General features: G+C 34.1%; 1 long non-coding RNA gene across 1 annotated transcript in view; it reads left to right on the top strand.

Annotated features, from left to right (window-relative positions):
- Positions 1-23,938, top strand: part of LOC126952173 (uncharacterized) — a 444,665-nt gene that overhangs the window by 293,986 nt on the left and 126,741 nt on the right. Inside the window, exon 5 of the long non-coding RNA XR_007724814.1 lies at positions 1,219-1,278. This is a non-coding gene — a long non-coding RNA (uncharacterized LOC126952173). The remainder of the gene's footprint in view (positions 1-1,218; positions 1,279-23,938) is intronic.

The following is a 23,938-nucleotide window of genomic DNA, read 5'->3' on the forward strand; positions in this document are numbered from 1 at the left end:
TGTCTTGCACTGATAATTACAAAATGACATAAATTCTTTCTGTGTGTGTGTGTGTGGTTTTTTTTTTTTTTTTTTTTTTGTTTTGAGATGGAGGCTGGAGTGCAGTGGCGCGATCTTGGCTCACTGCAAGCGCTGCCTCCCAGGTTCACGCCATTCTCCTGCCTCAGCCTCCCGAATAGCTGGGACTACACGTGCCCGCCACCACACCCGGCTAATTTTTTCTATATTCAGTAGAGACGGGGTTTCACTCTTGTTAGCCAGGATGGTCTCAATCTCCTGACCTCGTAATCCACCCACCTCGGCCTCCCAAAGTGTTGGAATTACAGGCGTGAGCTACAGCGCCCGGCCAATTCTTTGTGGTTTTATTTAAAGTATGCAGTGTATATTCCTGCACTGTTAAGATCATTTGTGTTTTAAATGGAGATGTGAGCCAGCTGCGATGGCTCGCGCCTGTAATCCCAACATTTTGAGAGGTCAAGGCGGGCAGATCACCTGAGGTTAGGAGTTTGAGATCAGCCTGCCCAACGTAGTGAAACCCTATCTCTACTAAAGATACAAAAACTAGCCAGGCCTCATGGCGGGTGCCTGTAATCCCAGTTACTCCGGGGGCTGAGGCAGGATAATCGCTTGAACCGGGAAAGAGGTTGCAGTGAACAACAGTAAACCAAGATTGCACCACTGCACTCCAGCCTGGGCAGCAGAGCGAGAGAGACTCCGTCTACCAAAAAAAAAAAAAAAAAAAAAAAAAAAAGAAGGAAAGGAAAGAAAAGAAAAGAAAAGAAAAAATAATGTGTTCACAAATGCTAATTTTTAAATAGAAAAAAAAAATAATGCTGATTTTCCCCAAATAAAAACAACAGTAAAAAGCAACTGGCTAAAATTACTTTTAAAAAATGTGAAGGAATCACGTTATACCTTTGCTTAAATGTTATTAGTTTATGTTTGTGGTGTTCAGGAAGTCTAAGCTTCTTTAACAGAAAACAGTCTTTTACGAAAGTATCTAATCCTATCCTAGTGTTGGTTGCTAGGAGAACATTTGATGCAAATTAATCAGTAAACATCTAGCAGCCAGCTACCTGAGGAGAAGGAAGTGGGAGAGACTTAGAAGCTGGCCAGCAGGGAAGCTGCTGATGGGAAAATGACTGTCAAGGGTTTTCTGTACATACTAGCGGCATCACACTGGGATTCAATTTTTTTTTCTCTTTATCACTCCTGTAGGTAAGGAGGAGAAAAGAAAGAAGGAAAAATTGGAAAGATAAATGGGGTCTTCCAGTGAAGGTAAGACAGCAACGGCTGGATTAATTAATGATTAATAACAAGCAAAAATTAGTGAAAATGGAGCAGCATACCTAATATTACCTAGATATTTGTATTTAAATTTTATTATGCATCATGTTTCCTATTTGAAAATAATGTTTTCATAATCAACAAAACTACAAAACAATTTAGATGTAAGCAACAGTCTTCCTTGCCCTAAAATTTCATCTGGGAGTAGATTCTAGAATGTTTTAGGAAGACTTAAGGATACATTCCTAGCCATTTTAAAATTAAAATTATGCTTCAAATATCAATAAAATGAGAATATAATTGCTTTTGTAAATTTTAGTGGAATTTTGGGGTACTCAATAAAGGGTTTAGGTCATTGGTCTCACATCTATGGAAGCACAGTGTCAGTACTGGTAGAGCTGGAGAAGTTTGCAGAACATGAAACAGTTAGTTTGCTGGACCTGGGGTTTTCCTTAATTCCTAATTTAAGTCCTTTCAGGTTTTGTTTGTTTGTTTTTGTTTTTGTTTTTTTTTTTTAACTATTGAGGAAAGTTAAAGGGTGGAATTCAGTTTATAGAATATTACTTTGTAATGAATTTAGGAGGGCATAAATACTTTATGTTTAGACATAAATACAGTTGTCTCTTCAGATCTGTATGCAATGTGTCCATGGATTCAACCAACCCTGAATCAAAAGTATTTGGGGGGGAAAAAAAAGAATGATTGCGTCTGTACTGAACATATACAGACATTTTTCTTGTAATTATTCCTTAAACAATATACAACATAATAACTATTTATATAGCATTTATATTGCATTAGGTATCATAAGTAATCTAGAGTTGATTTAAAGGAACAGAAAGATCTGCGTAGGTTACATGCAAAACGGATAGCATTTTAAATAAAAGATTTGAGTATCCAAGGATTTTTGTATCCACAAGGGTTTCTGGAACCAATCCCCCACAAATACCGATAGATGACAATGTCTATGAAAATACATAAACATAGAAATATCCTACAAACTACAAGAGAAATAAAAGAATAAAAATTGTTTTTAGTTGTACAAAAATCCATTTAAATGTTTTTTAAAAAGAGGACAAAATTTGGTGTGGTTACGGAGTTTATTATTTTTGTGTTGAAAATAAATGTTATTAACTTTTCTTTAATAAGGAAGTTAGGTTTATTTATATAGCTTATCTTTTAAGTGATTTTACATACACATATTTCAGTTACAAAATGTATTTCAATTTTAATTCAAAGTGAAAAGTCATGAGTTCTCTTTAGAATTTTGCCATACGTGATATTTGATCTAAGTCCTAAGATATTGACTAAAGAAATTTATTTTCTTTTTTTGCATAAAAATGTAATTTCTTCAGTAGGTTTAATTTTATGCTGCATTTTAAAATTATCTGGCAATAACTTATGTAAAATATAGTCTCATTTCCTTTCAGTCTTTTTTAAGTAAGGCTCTGGAGAAATAAATAAATCTACCAATATGTAGACCACAGAACTTTATAATCAATATGGGTGCTAGGGACTAAGAAGCTCAAAGTGAGATATTAGGCCCCTGACCTCAAGGAGATTACCCTCTGGCTTTACAGTTAAAATTAAAACAAACACATGAAACAGTTAACGAAAATGTTACCTGTTTGGTACAGAACATGCTTTAAAAGAGTTTGGAAACAAGAGTGTTTGGAAGCTTCTATAGAACCACTCTATGGAGGGGATGAACTGAATGGATGCTGAAAAATGAGGAGACATTGTAAACAGCTGTGTTGCTTTAAAGTTATATTATGTTTTATAATTCAGTATTAAGGAAGCAACTGATATCAACTAATTTGCCTTTGGATGTTGCAAATGATATTCAACTTATCCATTTCACCATGGTACATTAACACAGAAAATATTCACACATAGATAGCCCTACATAAGAAAAATTAACTAGGTAATGATTATATATGGTTAATAATAATACAATTATATGTTAAAATATATAAATTTTATATGTAGCAAGGTCTAGAGTTGTGAAAATGCTATCTGTAAAGACACAGTTTGTAATAAAAGATAATTTAATTAAGGGGTTTTAAAATCACCCTTTATTAAGTTGCTATTTACCTAAGTTGATTATTTTCTTCAAAATCAACAATGTTATTACTATTGTTTCCAAACAGCTGTATGAAAAGTTACAGAAAATGGAAAAAGCACAACATCTAAGCAAAAAGAAAACAGAAATATTGAACTAAATCATTCAATATCAATATATTAATTTCCTGAATATACAATGGATCTACACATACAATACAAATGGACTATTGCTTTTACCTATTCTTTTTCTAAGGAAAAGGCAGATCACTTTAGTGTGCTAAATTCTTTGATATTTAATCATATGGCCCATATTGAGTAGTTATAATTTGGCTATAGTAATAAATTATTATATAAAAGTTGCCCATTTAAATGTTTATAATAACCATATAAAGTTCATCTTTACTTTAGTGCAGACTTCTCTCCCATGTCCTGGTTTACCTCACAGGCATTGCCCAATCTTTTTAAACTGGAACTCCCCTGTATTTGCTTATCCTTCAGGGTGTCTCACCGTGGTCAGTAAGATCACATTTTACCCAGGTTTTCATGATCGACTCTGGGGCATCAGGTTTAACTATTGTCTCCAAGCCATTTGATCTCCAATTTCTATTGCATATATTCTTTGTGCTCTTCCCATCAAGACTGTGATGGTTAATTTTATGTGTCAACTTGATTGAGCCATGAGGCAGCCAGATATTTGGTCAAACATTATTCTGAGTGTGTCTGAGAGAGTTTCTGGATGAGATTAACATCTGAGTTGGTAGACTGAGTAAAAGAGATTGTCCTCCCTAAAGTGGGCAGGTCCATTCAATCAACAGGAAACATGAACAGAACAAAATAGCTTTCCCACCCTCAAGTAACTGGGAATTCCTCCTGCCTGTCTTGGCTGTGACATTGTTCTTTTACCTGCATTTAGACTTAAATGGAAGCATCCACTCATCCTGTGTTTTTAGCCTCCAGGCCTCCAGACTGGAACTTACACCATTGATTCTTCTGAATCTTAGGCCTTTGCACTTGGACTGGAACTAAACCATCAGATCTTCTTGTTCTACCACTTGCAGACTGTATATCTTGGGACATTCCACCCTCTGTAATCACATGAGCCAATTTCTTTTAATAAATATCTTTATATATGAATCCTATTGGTTCTATTTCTCTGGATAAATCTAATACAAAATCTTTGGCAATTCTGGATTTTGTAATAATCTCTTAATTGCGCTCTAGTTTTATGCTCTTCCCATGCATCCTCTACACAACCACAACAGTTATATCTCTTGAATGCAAAACTCTTTAGGTCTTTCCCTTGCTTAAAATTCCTCCTTGGCTCCTTAGTCATTTTAGGATAAAATACAACTGCTAACTTATCAAATAAAGTACCTTAATGATTTAGACCAGACTTGTTGGGCCTAGGTTTTTCCTTCCTTCTAGCAAAACTGAAAAAGTTCTAGTTTCCTGAACCAAGCTTCCTTGAGCCCCCGTATCTTTGCACTACTCACTTTACCTCTAAGGTTATTTCTCCTATTCTCCCATTGTCCACTTGTTGAACCCCTATTCTTCCTTAACACTTGACTTGTGTTTTATTTTGACCTAGAAGCCACCCTTTAGTTTCTTCTTCTTCCTTCTTTTAAATTTTCTCTTACAGTATGGTTGTAATAGTTGATTTTTCACATCTATATTTCAAACAAAATGGTAAAATCCCTGAGGAGGGGAATCATATAAAAAAAATTTACTAAGTGCTTAGCGTAGAGCATGTAGTAGGTATTCACTAAAGCTCTGCTGAATACGTGAATGAATGAACCTTATTGATATCAATTAAATTTACTTTATAAAACACGTTTTCATATTTAAAACATTAAAAGTTTATTTCAGAAATTTATTTAATTATGAATTATTGACTCCTATTTTTTATATTCTTTATTTATCCTGCCAGATCAACCCTGCCCTGTGGTTCCAGAAGCTGACATTTTTGAATTTAACTAATAGGACATCTTGCCCTCTGGACTGAGATGGATTTCAACCAATAGGTATAGACAAAAGATTACAGAGTAGAAGTTGAGGGAGGTTGAGGTTTTATTCCCACAGCACCTTCCCTGCCAAGCCATGGGCTGGCAGTATACACAATCCTCTTTTAAGCTATCTGTTACTCCCTGGGGTCTAATACTTGCTTCCTCCCCTTGCCCATCAGTCCTGGTGTGGCAACAACTCCCCACTATTATCCTGGGGAGACTTTGCTTTCTTTCGTTTTTGAGACAGAGTTTTGCTCTTGTGCCCAGGCTGAAGTGCAATGGCACGGTCTTGGCTCACTGCAACCTCCACCTCCTGGGTTCCAGGGATTCTTCTGCCTCAGCCCCCCAAGTAGCTGGGATTACAGGCACCCGCCACCACACCCGGCTTTTTTTTTTTTTTTTTTTTTTTTTTTTTAGTAAAGACGGAGTTTCACCGTGTTGGCCAGGCTGGTCTCGAGCTACTGACCTCAGGTGATCCACCCACCTCAGCCTCCCAAAGTGCTGGGATGACAGGCATGAGCCACTGCGCCTGGCCAACTTTACTTTCTATTGCTGGTTTCATTTACGTTGTCAACACTCTGGTAAAAATCACTTCCTTAAGTTTTCTCAATTACCCTGTTGGACAATGACACCAGCCTCTTGCCAAGACTATGACTAATGCAATATAGAGTCTTCCCCACCAATGTGACTTAATTTAATAATCCAACATGATACCATAATAACTTTATCATTTAGGTTATATATTGGGCTCATCAAGCATATTAAATGTGTCAATAATTCTACAGTAGGCCAAGCCATATAATCACAGGAAATCTAGTATCTTTTTAAGAGACTAAAAGCATCTTATAGCTTTAAAGTGCTTTTCATTTGAAAAGATGGTTTAAATTAATTATCTAATTTGATTATCTCACTTATAAATAGTTTACTAGACAAACAGTAGAAATGATGAAAATACAGTTTTAAAAAGCTCATTTCAATTTTGTTAAACATTTTAAAAATAAAATGTGTTCTTATGACAAATAATCCAATGTTTTCATCAGTGCTACTTAGGAATATAATATTACCCTAACTCAGTTGTCAGTAAAAATGATAATTACAGTGCTTGGTGCCTACATGATTCCCTGGTGGTACCTTAGGAGCTGACTGTCTCAAGGCAGCCAGTGCATCTTGTAGAACCACTGGATGTGCTCCACTCATACTCTTTTGTCCACACTAAATGTAAAACAGAAAAATGACATTCTCTTTAGTGTTAGAAGCAGTATGTATGAGCCTACGTAATGCAAAAAGCATTTTCAGATGTGTTCTGTAGATACCGCATTTCAGTCTCTGCCACGTGGGAGTGCTTCTAGAGCTTTTCCGTGTCTTTTCCAGAAGGAAAGCACTAAACGCCACCTTTTTTTTTCTGTACAGTTGTTATGCTTCTCAGTGTCTAATTCCCAGGAAACTGCAGAAACACCAAGAGTATCTGTCCCATGATATAGTTTGGTGGGACAGAATTTATTCTGCCCTTTTGCCATTTTAATAAAAAATGTAAATATAATATATATGCAGGATTTTAAAGGGTGTAGGAGATGGATACATTTTTATGATTGGACACTTTTGACAATGAAGAAATTTTGTTTCTGGGAAATTCATGCAAAGTAGTGCAGTCTTCAAAGTTCTCAGATTCTAGAGGTCAAATTATCTTATACATTTTAGGTAAAAGGGCTGATTAGGTTTCCCCTGAGAGCTACTATTCCTGGAAGCAACATTTAGAAGGTTTAAAATTCAAGATGCTTCTTGCAGAAACAACTGAGTTTTCTGAGAGCTTCTTCAGCCTCATGTTATACATGTAGAATGCACTTGAAGAATACCCCTGAACAGATTCTTTCATGGTGGCTCTTTTTTTTTTTTTTAATACACTGCCTTTATATATCTGGTAGGATACTCAAAAGACACTCCTTTTAAGTATGTCATTTAAATTTGATAAAACTACACAAATAGATTGGTCTCAGGACTGTATTGATGTACATAGCACTTTTGTTATGTAACTAGTACTATGTCCATATTAAAGTAATAGAACAGAGATGGCAGAAACAGAAAGGGAATTTAATGCATAAGCTCTGTACCTTGTTAACTTCACGTGTAAATTGAAACTCTGTAGTGTCCTGAAAAGTCTCAGATGCAAAGTCAAGTTTAATAACTGAATTTTCCCCCAGGCCCTGTTAATTTCACAAGGAAAAATTGTAGAATACATTAGACAAATGTATACACACAGTGACAATTTTTACAAGTATATGAGCAATTCAGTTCCTATTGCAATTTAAACAACCTATTAATTAGCTAATCAAAGTATATTATTGACAATGGATTCTACCTCCTGTAATCAGAGTCAAACTGCAAGTGTCTCAAGGGAGACTGAGGCATGGAGGAAGAATTCAAAGAGTGTTTCAGGTTAGTAACAGTCAGAGGTGATTTTTAAGTGTTTACTGCACCTCCTTCCAACACATACACACAAAGTACATATCAGAATGGTTACCCATCTAGTCAGACTGGCTGCCAGCAAGTCTCAGTACATTTGGCTCATTATTGGTTCCACTATCAAGGGTATCTCTTCCTCAAAAGAAAAACTTAAATAAATAGCATTTAAACATTATCAGAAGATAGGAAGGGAAAAGTTTATTTTCACATCAAATCATGCACAGTTCCTGGATGCTGAAGTCTACTCCTCATTACATCAGACTTCCATTGGTAAAGGTTTCATCCATTGGGTCTATTCATCATCATCCTTTGGTGAAGATGTTCTGTAGTCCTCTCTGTAGTCTGCTCTTAACAGACCTTTCATTGCTCTCTATATTTGGCCCATCAATTGCCTAGTCTAGTACCATGCCATAGTCTATAAAACTCTTTAGAAATGATTTTTTGACAAAGGGAAGTGTGGGAATTTCACTCCAAATGTGGTTGGGTAATACAGTGCAAGGATATTCCTGTAGCAGTAAAGTCAGTTGGTTTGTCTTACAGAATCTAACCCAGAGTAGATGATTAGTTTGTTGCATGGAGGCATCATCTGTGGAAAACCAGAGTATGCTAGACAGTCTTTGATTCTTTTCTAAGAGAAACTCACTATTTAAGATGTTTTCTTTAAGACTTCATTGACTAGACAAGAAACACATATGCCTCACTACTCAGGGCAAGTTCTTTCTAGCCTAAGTGTCTCGCCAACTCTTCTTAGAAGTGGGTGGATTGCTCTTTCCAAATCTTTGCTTTTGATCTAAGAAGCAATGGAGATAAGAAATCAAATAATAAACATTAGAAACATAACTCAATGCAAAACAAAAACTAAATACCTAAATAAGAGACAAAAGCTCCCTCAGCTGTGAAATATGACTCCATTTCCTGGAGCTTACAAGAGAAATAGTTTCATTTGGCATTTCAGTATGTTTATTCACTTTTGAAAATAATGTCATCCTTGCAGAGAATTTGTATTTTAATGTCTGTTTTAACATCATGCAACCAATAGTTCACAGTTCACAAAAATTCTAGAATAGAGATCAGTAATTTTTGTTTGTAAAGGGCGAGGTAGAATATCTTTTGAGCATTGTGGGACAGATAGTATTTGTGGCAACTACTGAGTATTACCTTTGTAGTCTAAGAGCAGCCAATATGAAAAAGAATGACAGAATGACAATATGAAAAAGAATGGGTGTAGCTGTGTTCCAATAAACTATACTTTATAAATACAGACTGTAGGCCAAATTTGTTTTGGACGTCATTGCTTGCAGACCCACAATCTAGAATATGACCTGAAATCTGGCCTTAGAGATAGAATTCACTGTCCTTTGCCTGCTAAATTTCAGCCAGAAATAATGCTCCCTTTCTGGAATTCACTTCTCAAATGAATATATAAACAAAATTCAGTAATACAAAGTGATGTTGTTTTCTTACATTCCAACCTGACAGCTCCCATGGGTGGAAGGGAAAAAGGGAAATGTATCGTTGTTTTAATATTTAGCTTCTTTATAATATTATGTAAGACACACATTTATGGTATAAACTGGTGTGGTTGATTAGGAAGACAAGTATGTAATTGTCATACTGAAATGCACAGAAGTAACTAGATATTTTTTATTTAGTAGTTACACCCATTAAGTAGATCAGTGGTGTAGGACAGATGCAGCATTGGATAGATCCCACTCCAGTAGAAGAAAAGGGATTTTCTAAACTGTACATTACACAGTGTCACATTATATAAAGTTATTGCTACATCAGGTGACACAGAAGAAACTGATATTACATTGACCTGATGCAAATTCAAATGGAAAATTTGGAGCATACAAATGGATTAAACACCCTTGAAAATCAGGTAGAGTACAATTCCAGAGGATTTCAGTCATTCAGAAATGCTATTACCTCCCAGCTAAGAAATGCCAACTGTTTTGTTAGTGATCACACTGAAGCATGAAATTGGGGAGGAAGACTGTTAATGGGTCAGTTAAGGTAAGAATTCAGAAATATTATTTTAAGGTGGAATGTTGTGACAAATATGTGGCAAAATGTAAAATTACCTCTCAGAAAAATCTATGTTTATTTTCAGTCACTGTTTATAGTATGGAAAATGTATTTTGACTGGAAAATCCCACTTGAAAAGTTCTTACCCTAAAAAGCTCACAGCCCTTATCAGAGTAGGTCTATCACTGTCCTTATACACTACCACTTTCTTCTTGGAAAACAACTTATATACTATATAAAATGTATCCTTTTTTCTAAAAATAGCATTTTATACTGCTTTAGAAAGAGGTTTTCTTTTTCCTTTATATTGTAAAACTTATGAACATATAGTAGAGGGATGAGTTAACAAATGTGTTAAAGCTGGAGTTTGCAAACACAAGTTAACCAATAAAGGTTTACTATCTGGTAAACTCTCTACTGATGAAAAAGTCTTAACTGTAATAGATAGTTGCCCATCAGATGAATTAAACTTTTAAAAAATATAGATTTTAAATACATAATGTTTGATTACTTAACTGAAACTACTTTCTTTAATTTCCTTTAAGAAAAGCATTGCTTGATTTTTCTCCTCTCTTCAGTTTTATGTTTGTGTGCGTGTGTGTGTAAGTAAAGGAATTATTATTCGATTTTTAAAATGGAGCCAATAATAATTGAAGATTTATTAGTTGGTGCATGTTATATTGATACGGGAATGCTGGCAAGGGAAGAGCATGGTCCCTTTAAATGATACGGAATGGGGGAAGGGAAGTCCTGGAGAGAAAGGCGGGTCCCTGGCTAGGGCTCCACCCCCAGGGACCTAGGTGAGGACAGGCATTTCCTGCCCAAATGTTGTATTTCCCAAGACCACCCGGACCTGCCACGCCCCCATCCTGGGCCTATAAAAACCTGAGACCCTAGTGGGCAGATACACAGGTGGCCATACTTCCAGAGAAGGACGTCAGCATTAGAAGACTCAAGCGGTTGGTGTTCCACAGGAACTCGAGAGGAGCATGCTGGCAGAAAAACACACCGATAGGAACCTGCACAAGGGCAGGCCATTGATTAAGGGGACGAGGCGGAGTTTGGCCGGGGCAGTCAGAGGAGAGCTGGGGCCACCTAGCGGTCCAACTCCAGGGGAAAACCGTCTCCCTCTGGCTCCTCCATCAGCTGAGAGCTGCTTCCACTCAATAGAACTTTGTACTCATTCTCCAATCCCACATGTGATCCGATTCTTCCCCTACACCATGGCAAGAACCAGGGATACAGAAAGCCCTCTGTCCTTGCGACAAGGTAGAAGTTCTAACTGAGCGGACTTACACAAGACACCTATAGACGGCAAACTAAAAAGTACCCTGTAACACACGCCCACTGGGGCTTCAGGAGCTGTAAAAGTTCACCCCTAGATACTGCCGTGGCGTCAGAGCCCCACAGCCTGCCCATCTGTATGCTCTCCTAGAAGTTTGAGCAGCGGGGCACTGAAGAAGCAAGCCACACCCACATTGCTGGCCCTGCGAGGGGGACAACGGAACCTTTCCCGTTTCAATATGACCACAGGTATTTAAATGGTTTTTAATAAAAGATATTTATTGTGGGAAATTAGAACCATCTAAATCTTTAAACGTAATGCATAGGAAATGGTGAAAATATTGGTAGAAAGTTATAAAATCTTTACTACTAAAATTTATATGATTTAATTGTAAGAAATGCATTTAACAGAAGATTATATGGTTGCTTTCTTCATTCACTAAATTTGTAACACTTAATACTTGTGCTTTGTGTTATCACTAGTAAGTGGCCATACTTTTCACTTTGAGGACACAGAGTGTTTTTTCACCTTTTTAATCCTAACTACTTCCCATTTACCTAAACACCAAAGTCTCTTGGCCAGTGTCCTTTCAAACATCATAGATGCATAATAAATGTATTTTTGAATGAGTGAATGTAGTAAAGGAGGCATACCTGTGTATAATGCTCTCTCCAGAGATGATGCCGTGAAATTACTTTCTAAGGACTACTTTTAGGTCTTTAATCGTCAAATTCATTAACCTGCTAAATAACACGACTCTAAAATAATGTCGAGCCAGTTTAGCATACTTTAAATTTGTGCATAAAAACAATTATGGAATATCCCCGTTTTTAATTCTTAATATAGTTAAATAATTGGTTCTTTAGTTTTCACATTTATGTATTCTCAGCTTGTTTAACGTCGTATTTTTAAAATTTTTCTGTGCTATAATTCTTACATAAATTTAAAAGCACATTATTAACAATTGCTACAACTTTGAAATGCATTTTGTTTGAAATGGGTATGTTATTCAAAATAACAGTTGAAATATAGAGAGCCTTTATAATTCATAATATTAACCTTTCACTGAATTGATTAAAAGCATATAATATGACTTTGAAGTATTTTGAAAACCTTGCTGCAGAAAATCAATCAAATTAATTTTTTGTTTGGTAATGTGAAACAGTTGCTTCAGTTTTCAAAGACCAAGATTTTCCTGTGCACTCTGCCAATGAATAGACTGAGTAGAAAACATAGGCTGTAGAGAGGAATCATTAATAAGAAAGAATCAAAAACAAAAGAAAGTAAGTGAGTTAATTACAGTAAATATAATTTAGGCATCTGTTTAGGCTATCAGAGAATGCAAAAGGGAATTTGGGAGATATTAAAATTTAAACCCAAACTAACAAAACACAAGTAAGGACAGAATTTTTTTCGCAGCATAATGAGCATTTATTAAATATTATTTTTATTTAAATGCAGACAGAGAGATGGGCAGTAAGTAGCATTTAGGTTTCTTTTTTTTCTTTTTCTTCTTTTTTTAAGATAAAATGAATTATCTTACCTAAACCCCTTATCATGTCAGCTGCCACAATATCAAGCCACAACAATGTGATCATAAAACCAAGGCACACAAGTTTAAAAACACTTCGTTGGAAAAAGTATTCAGGGCACAACATGAAGCATTTTCAGTATGTCAGTTCTACATTTTTAAATATCGCAGGAATTTTTTTATGTTTTGCTCAATGTTTTAAAATTATTTATAGTCATAGTACTTATGATGAGAGATTTTAACCTTTAAAATTTCTCCTCTTATTTGGATTTAACATTTTCTTTGTGGTCAATTATGTGATTGATTTTCTTTTGTGTTCCATGGATGTATTAATATTTCATGGACATTCTTTTAATCTATTTAAATCATTTTATTTATTATATAATAAATTTATTCTGGGTACTTAAAATTTTTGAATTGATCTATTTGATTCTCAAACATAGTCTTCCTAAGGGGCATATCTGATACGTCCTGCTCCCTGTTGAATTCTTGGGTGGCTTCACACTACTAACAGAATAAAATCTAAATTTTCCTGAATGACAGAAAAACGCCTCTTATCTCCCTCATTTCTTTCAGCTTTCCATTGTGCACCCATATCTAACATATTATCAGCTGATCCATAGTGAAAAATCTTATATTTTCCAAACTTGGTCTGCACCATCATACTGCTGCTGTTCCTTCACACCACTATATCTTTCTACATTTTCCATTTACCTGTAAGTATTTTTCCTAAGTACATCTGGCTAAATTAGAGTCATAATTCAAAATTCATTTTAGTAATAATCTCTGATACTTCTCCAATGTTTTTACTTTATTTCAATTGACAAACATGGTGAATATTTATTATGTATAACATACTTTGAAATATATTGTGGAATGGCTAAATTGAGCTAATTAACATATGCGTTAACTCACAGGTTTATCATTTTTGCTAATAAGAACATTTAAAATCGACTCTGTTAGCAATTTGTAAGAATGCAATACATTTTATTAACCATGCTGCACAATAGATTTCTTGAACTTACTCCTCTGATCGACTTGAAATTTGGATGGATGGTATCCTTTGACACATCATCTCCCTACCCCACCCTTCCTCCCTCCCGCTGGCCCCCCGTAACCACCATTCTGCTCTCTGCTTCTATGTGTTTGACTGTTTTAGATTCCACATATCCGTGAAATCCTACAGTATTTGTCCTTCTATGCCTGGCTTATTTCACTTAATATAATGTATAATGTCCTCCAGACTCACCCATGTTGTTTCAAATGACAGGATTTTCTTCTTTTATAAGGTTGAATAGTATTCCATTGTGTGTGTGTGTGTGTGTGTGTGTGTGTGTGTGTGTGTAATACAATGTGATATATATATAAAATGCAATGTGATGTATATATCACATCTTTATCTGTTTGATAGATGTGAAAAGATATCACATCTTCTCTATCTATCTATCTATCTATCTATCTATCTATCTATCTATCTATAAATGCCACATTTTCTTTATCTGTTCATCCATTGCTGGACACTTAGGTTGATTTCATATCTTGGCTCTTGTGAGTAATGCTGCAATAAACAAAGGAGTGCAGATACCTCTTCAACATACTGAGCTCATTTCCTTTGGATATATACCAAGCACTGGGTTGCTGGATCGTATGTCAGTTATACTTTTAATTTTTTAAGGAACCTCCACACAGTTTTCCATAATGACTATATTAACTTAAATTTCCACCAATACTGTATAAGAGTTCCCTTTTCTCCATATCCTCCCCAACAGTTATCTTTTGTCTTTCTGACAAAAGCCATTCTAACTTGCATCTATTGGATGACTATTGATATTGAGCATTTTTTCTCATATACTTGTTGTCCATTTGTATGTCTTCTTTTGAGAACTGTGTATGCAGATCCTTTGCCATTTTTAAAATTGGGTTATTTGTTTTCTTGCTAGTGAGTTGTTTACGTTTTTTATATATTTTGGATAGCAGCAACTTACCAAATGTATAGTTTGCAAATATTTTACCCCATTCCATAAGTTGTCTCTTCACTCCTGTTTCCTTGGTTGAACAGAAACTTTTTGGTTTGATGCAATCCCATTTATCAATTTTACTATTGTTGCTGTGCTTTCAGGTTCACATATCCAAAAAAAATCATTGCCTAGAACAATGCCATGGAGATTTTTTTCTATTTTGTTTTTAAATAGTTTTTCAGTTTCAGGTCTTATATTTAAGTGTTGAATTCATTCTGAGTTGGTTTTGTATAAAGAGTCTAATTTCATTATTCTGATTGTGGATATTCATTGGTTTCGACACCATTTTATTGAAGACATTGCCCTTACTCCCATTATGTGTTTTTGGCACTTGTATCAAAACTCAATTGGCCATAAATGCAGGAATTTATTTCTGGGTTCTCAATGGCATAAGCATGTAGAAAACGAGCCAGGGCAGGAAACTAATTAAAATGAAAGTACAACATATCAAAAATGTTAGAATACAGCTAAAACAGTGTGGAGAGGGAAATTTATAGCACTAAACACATACATTCAAAAAGAGAAAAGATCTCAAATCAATAATTGGAGTTCCTATCTCAAGAACCTAAACATAAAAACAAAATAAGCCCAAAGCAAGCAGAAGGAAGGAAATCATACATATAAGGGCAGAAATCAGTAAATTTGAAAACAGAAAAACAATATAGAAAAACAGTGACACAAAATGTTGTTTTTTTGAAAGGTGCAATAAAATTAACATAGCAAGTCTGATATGTAATAAGGAGGACATAAATTACTACTGTCACAAATGAAACATGAGATATAACTACAGACCTTCAAAAGGCTAATAAGGGAATACTAAAAGTAACTTTACACAAATAAATTTGACAACTTGGAATGGACCAATTTTTTAAAAAACAAAATCTACCGTAACTTACCCAATAAGAAATATAAAATTTGAATAGTTTTATAACTAATAATATTAAATTTTCAATTAAATACTTCTCTCAATATAAATCTGCAGATGGTTTCATTGTAAAATTCTACCAATTTCTTTTAAGAAGAATTAACACTAATTTTACACTATCTCTTAAAGAATATAGAAGAGAAAGGAAAAATTATGACTCCTTCCAAAAAGTGATTACTATCTGACTAGTATAACAAGATAAAGACAATACAAAAAAAAAAAAAAAGCTGCAGACCAACATCCCTCATGAAATGCAGATGAAAACATGTTTTACAAAGGATTATCAAACAGAAATCAGGAATATATAAAACAGTTTATATATCATGACCCAGAGATTTTATTCTAGTGGATTTATTTGTTTTAGGAATTTATTCTAGTGATGGAAGACTAGTTCAAAATTTGATAATCAATTGCAAGCTAACACATTAACAGGCTCAGGAAAAAAAAAATACATTATCCTTTCAATTTATGCAAAAAATATTTAACAACATTTTTACTGTTTTATGATAAAAATATATAAACACTAAATAAACTAGGAATAGTGGAGAACACCCTAAACCTAATTATTCAGAACATCTACAAAAACCCTGTAACTACAAACAAAAACAAAAACAAAACTAATTTAGAGCATCTACAAAACCATTTTGCTGAATGGTGAAAGACTGACTGCTTTCTTCCTATGATTGGAATCAAGGCAAAGATATCATTCTTTCCACTCTTACCATAGTACTTAAGTTTTAGCTAGTGCAGTAAGGCAAGAAAAATAAATTGTCATATGTACAGAAACAAAGAAATAATGCTGTACCTGTTTTGCAGATGACCTGATGTTCTATATTAAAAAATCCCAAAGAATCTACGAAAAGAAAAAAAAACCCATATAACTCTTAGAACTAATAAGTACGTTTAACAAGGTGACAGGATACAAAATAAATATACAAAATAAATTGTATGTGCTAGCAATGAATACATGAACACTAAAGTTAAAATATAGTACCATTTGCAAGCAGTCAAAAACAAACCCTGAAAATTTGAATTGTAAATCTAAAAAAAAACAGATCTTATATGTTGAAAACTACAGAACACCAATAAGAAATTAAAGATCAAAATTAATGAAAGGACTTACTTGGTATATGGATCGAAAGATTCTACATTTTCCATTAAAATGCAAACAAGATTTTTGTAATTACATGCAAGAGTATTCCAAACTTCATTTGGAAAAGCTTAGAAATTAGAATACCTAAATTATGAAAATGTAGAATAGTGTGGGAAAAATCATTCTACCTGATTTAAAACTTATTATATGGCTACAGTAATAAAGACCAAGTAGAGGAGGACCCCACAATAGTTCTCCACAAGTATAGCCAACTCATTTTTGACAAAGTTATAAAATCAATTCAACTGAGGAAGGAAGTTTTCTATTTTTCTTTTCTTTTCTTTTTTTTTTTAAGAAATGGGGCTGGAGCAATTGACTATCCATAGGCAAAAATGAACTCCTACATAAGTCTCAGACTTTATAGAAAAGCAACCTAAAATAGACCTTAGATTTAATGTGAATTGTAAAACTATAAAACCTTTAGAGAAAACATAGGGAAATGTCTGGGGTTTAGGGCTTAATGAAGAGTTGTTAGACATGATAACAAAAGCATGATCTATAAAACAAAAAATAGATGAATTAGACTTCATCAAAATTAAAAACTATTGCTCTGCAAAAGATGAAAAGGCAATCACTGTCCTTTCGGGAAGTGCAAATTAGGATCTCAAAATGACAATATCAAAATCTGGTGAGGATGTGGAGAAATGGGTCTCATACATTCTGTGGGAATGTGAAATGGTACAGTCACTCTATAAGATTATTTGGCAGTTTCTTTTAAAAACTAAACATATCATTACCATACAATTCAAACATTGTACTTCTGAGCACTTATTGTAGACAAATTAAAATTTATATCTATACAAAATCTAGACATGATTGTTCCTAGCAATTTACTTGTAATATCAAAACTATAAATAACTAGAATGTCCCTCAGTAAGTGAATGTTTAGATTGTGGTTTATCTTTTCCTGAAATACCACTTAGCAATAAATACACACATCTTGGGTGAATCACAATATTGTTATGTTGAGTGAAAAAAGTTAATCTCAAGTGATCATTTACTATATAATTTTATTTGTATAACTCTCTCTAAATGACAACACTACTATAGAGATGAAAAACAAAATAGTGGTCACCAGGGATTAGGAGTGATTAGATGGTGATGCTGGATGCAAGTATAAAGAGGTAGCACAAAGGAGACTTTTGTATGAATGGAATAGTTCTTAAATGTGTTGGCATTACACAAATATATACATGTGATAAAATGAGATGGAAGAATGGATGTACATTGTACCAAGTCAGTTTCCTGGCTTTGATACTGTGCTATGATTATTTAAATGGTAACGACTGGGAGAAACTGGATGAAAGGTACATGGGACCTCTCTGAATTATCGTGGCAATTTCCTGTGAATCTATACTTATCTAAAAATAATTTTTAAAAAGAGACTCATGTCCCACATAATATTCTATAATACATATATAGCTGTCTAATGGGCATATGTGTACTTTCTGAAGGAGAGGAAGAGAACACCAAATTTTTTTTGATGTGATAATGGTAACAATATTTCCAAATTTGGTAAAAATTCACAAATCCAATAGACTCATTGAAACCCAGGCTCAACTAATACGAAGAAAATTATACTAAGGCACAACACCATTAAATTGCTCAAAACTAGTGATAAAGATAAAACCTTTAAAGCAACATAGGAAGAACAAAAATTAGGATGGTAGCAAATATTTTGCTGGAACCAAGGCAAGTGAGAAGACAATTAAGCAATCTCTAAAATACTTGGGAGAAAAAATTGTCAATCTAGAATTTTATACTACTGAAACTACTTTGAAATGAAGGCAGAATACTTTTCCAAAAATATAAAAGCTGAAAGAATGTATCCTCAGCAGATTCTCATTATAAGAAATGTAAAGCAAGTCCTGGCAGAAGGAAAATGGCACTAGATGGAAGTGTGGATTTATACTATGGAATGTAGAATATCAAAGTGGAAATTATATTAGTAAATACATCAAATTTATTTTATATTATATAATTTTTTAAAAATAAAAGCAATAACAATATAAAAATGTTCTTCACACAGTTCATGATATAGTATACATAGTAGTCTTTCAAAGCAATTTAGCCAAATGAAAAAGTGAATGAAAATAAACTAAGAAAAATACCTTAAAAAGAAATATTACTCATTCATATCCATCACAGTTTACAAAACAATTATTGTTTTTACTGACTTACCATCTTTAACTGCAAATAAAAATTTATTTTCTGTAATTTTCATTTTTTGATAAGTATTGATGACAATTTTTTTTTCTCTCCAACCCAAGTCATTATCAAAAGTCATTTTAGTAGAGCTTTTCCTTGCCCAGATTATCTAAAATTTCAACCCTCATAATGTATATCTGTCTTTGTTTATTTCCTCCTTATTATTTGTCACTGTTTAACATATTAAAATTTTACATATTTACCTTATTTGTATTTCCCAATAAATTTAAGCTCTATGAGTGCAGGTATGTTTGTCTATTTTGTTCACTGTGGTATCAGTAGCTATTAAACTGTGCCTGAGACATAGTAAACTTTCAATAAAATATTTGTTAATTGTTGACTATCCAAAACAAACTCATTATTTTCTTCTCCTAAGTATGCTATCTCTAGTTGTGTTACTATATATATTCTACAAGGTCACTTATCTCAGAAACTTTTTTTTTTTGAACTTTCTACTTTCAATTGAATCACGAAGTTTGGTCCATTTTTTCTTCCAATTATTTATCAGTTCTTTGCCTTTTTCTACACCTACTTCCATTCTATTATAGAGAGAGTGTGCCATCTCATCTCTGTCCCAGAATGCTCTCCCTTCAAATAGCCCTATCCATAGTGCTGTAATCATGAGATTTCTAACGTGCCATACTACTCCTGTCATTCCTTTTCTCAGAACCCTTCAAGAGCATCTCAAAGACTGTGGAATAAAGCATGAACTTCCTATCATCATTCATAAGGCCTTGCCTCTCTCTCTATCCTTATCTCCTTTTACTCTCTGCAAGTCCCTGCATAGAACCTCTTGCTTTTACCTCTAGTCTTTCTAATGCAATAACCTTGCCTCAAATGCTCTCTCACTCTTCAGACTAAGCACAGAATTAACTTTGTGGGTTGGTCAAACCATCTCCAGGGACTTTTTTGTAATGCAACTATTGGTAAATGGGTGAATGTGCTGATCTTTTCTAACAGATCACACATTCCTGGAGAACAGGAAGTACATTTTGCCTTTTTATCTTGCACTTAACACAAAGTTGGCATAGACAGGGGCATAGAACTGTTGAAAAAAAAATTCAATGACTGAATATTACCCTAAGTGACTTAGAATGCATGTTCACAGGGCACAGATGCTATTTACATTACAAACTTCAGGAAGATGACTAAACAGAGTAAAAAAAAAAAATTAAATATTGTAAGCTGGGCACTGTGGTTCACACCTGTAGTCCCAGCACTTTGGGAGGCTGAGGTGGGTGGATCACTTGAGGCCAGGAGTTTGAGACCAGCCTGGCCAGTATGTTGAAACCAAGTCTCCACTAAAAATACAAAATTAGCCAAGTGTGGTGGCACATGCCTGTAGTCCCAGCTACTTGGGAGGTTGAGGCGCGAGAATCGCTTGAACCCAGCAGCCAGCCAGAGGTTGCAGTGAGCAGAAATTGTGCCACTGCACTCCAACCTGGGCGACAGAGTGAGGCTCTGTCTTGAAAAAAATTAAAACAAAATAAAATAAAAAATATCATTATGTTCAAATGACAGTTAAGTAAATCTCAGCATGAATGTTAAAATAACTTTTTGAATAGTTTTTAGTGAATTTTCGTCTAGCAATTTCAACTTAATAACATTTACTTTTATGGTCTTCCTAAGTAATGCTATCAATTTCCAACTTTTGACCTTTGGTTTAAAGGAGTAGAAGGATGTGCCTGTGGTAAATATTTTCAAAACTGCCTAAACACTGCATACCTTAACTGAGCATAGGGAGGCTGAGCAGAGTCCATCCTCTTTCTATCTTAAGTAATTTTCAGCCACAGATATATGCACAGGGGTTTATATTCCTAACTGGGTAAATGACTTTCACATTTATTAAATGGTCTGAGTGCTGAAATAGTGATTATTTCTTCAAGCTCAGGAGAATTTTGTTTTGAGTATTTTTAAGTTCTCATGGTCCTCAGCTCCCTCTCTTCTTTGAATTCTGTCAAGCATTGCTTATATTTTATTTAAAATAAATTATGTTTTCATAAATGGGTAGTTTTGCCTTCTTATTTCTCATTTAATCTTCCACAAATTAACTTTGAAAACAGAATAAGTTATAGTATTGCCATCATCATTTGGGGAAAATACTTGAATACTGAAGTGTCCCAAATTAGGGTAACAAATAACTTCCATAATGTTAGTTTTAACTTAAAAAAAAAAATCAAAACAAAACAAAACACAAAACCTAAGCAGAGTTTATAGGTCTATAACAACTATGAATAAACCACTAGAGGCAAATTTTTATTCAGCAGAAATTCTGCTCTGCTGTATTTTTTCCTTTAAAAAATCTTTTTGAAACAAGTGTCACAATTGAAATCTTTTAATTAATTTGGTACTTCATACAGAGGAGTCCTGAATGAAAGCTAGTAGCTGTTTTTGCCATGGTGCCCAGAAGGATGCCTCTGTTTTGCCAAAAAATGTTCTGTCACTAATGTGAAGCCTGTTGACAAACTGTTGTTTATATGTTGTCAATGTGATGCCAAGTCAATTGTTTCACTACGGGAATCCTGGCTTGGCCCCAGTGGCTGTCTTAGTCTTTGTAGACACACAGATACTTTTAGGGAAGGAAATTAAAGGTAAAACCTTATTTCACTTTTACTTGGCTCTTTATTTAACTGAAATTTTATGAAGATATGAAAATAAGTGATGATCAAACAACTTTGCAAGAACTGTAATTCTAAGGACTTACACATATGGTTGGTTTTTAATTCCTCTAGCTGTTAATTAAGAGGCTAATTATACAAGATGGTTAGGTATATATTAGCTTGTAAATTCTACCTTTTTTTCTTGTCATTTAAAATTAGCAAAGTAAGAGCTATGTAAGTCTTCTTTATCCTCTAAATCAGTGATAGTCAATGGGGGATAATTTTGCCCTCCAGGGGACATTTGACAATGTCTGGAGACACTTTTGTCATACTCGAACAGGGGCTGTGGCACGTAGTAGACATAGGGTGGGTATGCGGCTAAACATCTACGGTGCACAAAACAGCCCTCTACAACAAAGAATTATCTGGTCCAAAACGTCAATAGTATGGAAGTTGAGAAACCGTTAACTACATTAAATGGTTGATATGTATAGAGAATAGCACTAATACAAACTCAGTAATGGTTACAGAAAATATACAATTAATATTGTTAGAAATTTAAGGAGACACTAAAGAATGGGAATACAGTCTACAGCTTTCATATTAGCAGGAGGAAAAAAAAGGAAGAATGAGAAAATTATTATCAGTCACAAAATGAATAAAGGGGAAGAGGTAGAAGCATAGAAAAAGCAGAATAAATGAAAACCAACAATATGAGTCTGGGAATAATCCTTTATATATCACTAATCAAAATACATGAAAGACTAAAATGACTGAGAAAAAGATTGAATATGTACTTCTTTCATTTACAAGAAACCCACTTAAAGAAAATGGCAAGGAAAGATTAAAAATATAAAGATAGCAACACTGGCCCAAACAATGGTGTTGTAGCAAAATTAATATTGGATAATACAAGTTTTTAAGGCAGAACTATAATTATATTTAAAAATTCACAAAACAGTAAAAGTAACAATTCACCAAGATAATATAAAAAGTCACCTGTATACAGCAGCTATTAAAATAATTTTGAAGTATATGAAACAAATACTGATAAAATCACAAGGGAAATTAGACAAATCCTTAAGTGTAGTAAATTGAATATTCTGTCAAAAAAGGATAGATCAATTTTTTCAAACCCTTAGAATATACAACACCAAGAGTGAACTCTCATGTAAAATAGGGACAATGGGTGATAACGATGTGCTGTAGCTTCATTGATTGTAACAAATGTTCCACTCTAGCGGAGATGTTGCTAATGGGGAGGCCATGTATGTGTGGGAGGAGGGAGCATATAAGAAATCTCTGTACGTTCTGCTCAATGTTGCTGTGAACCTAAAACTTCTCTAAAAAATGAAGTCTTTTTTTTTTTTTAAGGATGGACCAATAACATCCCAAGTAAGAAAGGATATAAATGATTTGAACTATAAAAATGTTTTGATAGTTATGATTTATCACAGTTTTTAAATTATTTTGTCATGCACAGTTCAATATAAATGGATATGTTCATCATGATATATATACCCCAGGGGATCCAGTCAGTTGTTATATCAGAAATTCCCACCTAGTGGTGGTTATAGAACCTTTAATCTAAAGCCCACATTCCAGCAGTGGCTACTAAAGGTGCTTCAGCTATCTTTGACTCCTATCAATACCGGAGGCTGTGTTAATTATCATAATGAATGTTGTAAATGAATTTTCATTGGTGAAAGTGATGGCTTGTGAATTGCCTTTATGGATGTCAGGAATGGCCTTTCATTGATGAAATTAGTGGCAGCTGACGTAGATGGATAGACTAGAGTTTGCTATATATAGTGCACTCCTCATTCATAAGCAGGATATGGATGTCTAGCCCACCTCCCTTAGGGAAGTCACCTTAGGTTAGGTTACTCAACAGTAGAGTTAGCTAAAATCTGCCATGGTATATTGACATATTTTCTTCAGGTGAAACTTTCATGTAAGGTATTTGGGGAACACCAAAAATAGGAAAACTGGGATATCAGGATACTTACAGAATAAATAGTACATAGACATGATTGATAATCATCATCTGTGTGAATGAAATAATTTAAAGGTACCAATATCTATGAAAATAAATATTGAAGTATGACAAAATTTCTAGAATTAATTCACAAAAATACTTAACAAGTTGGATTTATTCTGTACTCAACAAATAGTGAGTGTACATTCTTTGGAACTCTATATAAAACATTTTTAAAAGGCAGTGATCACCTACTCAGTCAAAAAGTATTTCTCAGTAGATTTCAAGGAATTGATTACTTACAAGCCAAGTTTTTCTGCTGAAATATAATTGTAAAATAAACCACCAACAGTAGCAAAACAAAAGATCAAATAAAAACCCCTGTTTTTAAATTTGGT

Source organism: Macaca thibetana, chromosome 4 (genome assembly GCF_024542745.1).
Source record: "Macaca thibetana thibetana isolate TM-01 chromosome 4, ASM2454274v1, whole genome shotgun sequence".
Taxonomy (NCBI): Eukaryota; Metazoa; Chordata; class Mammalia; order Primates; family Cercopithecidae; genus Macaca; species Macaca thibetana.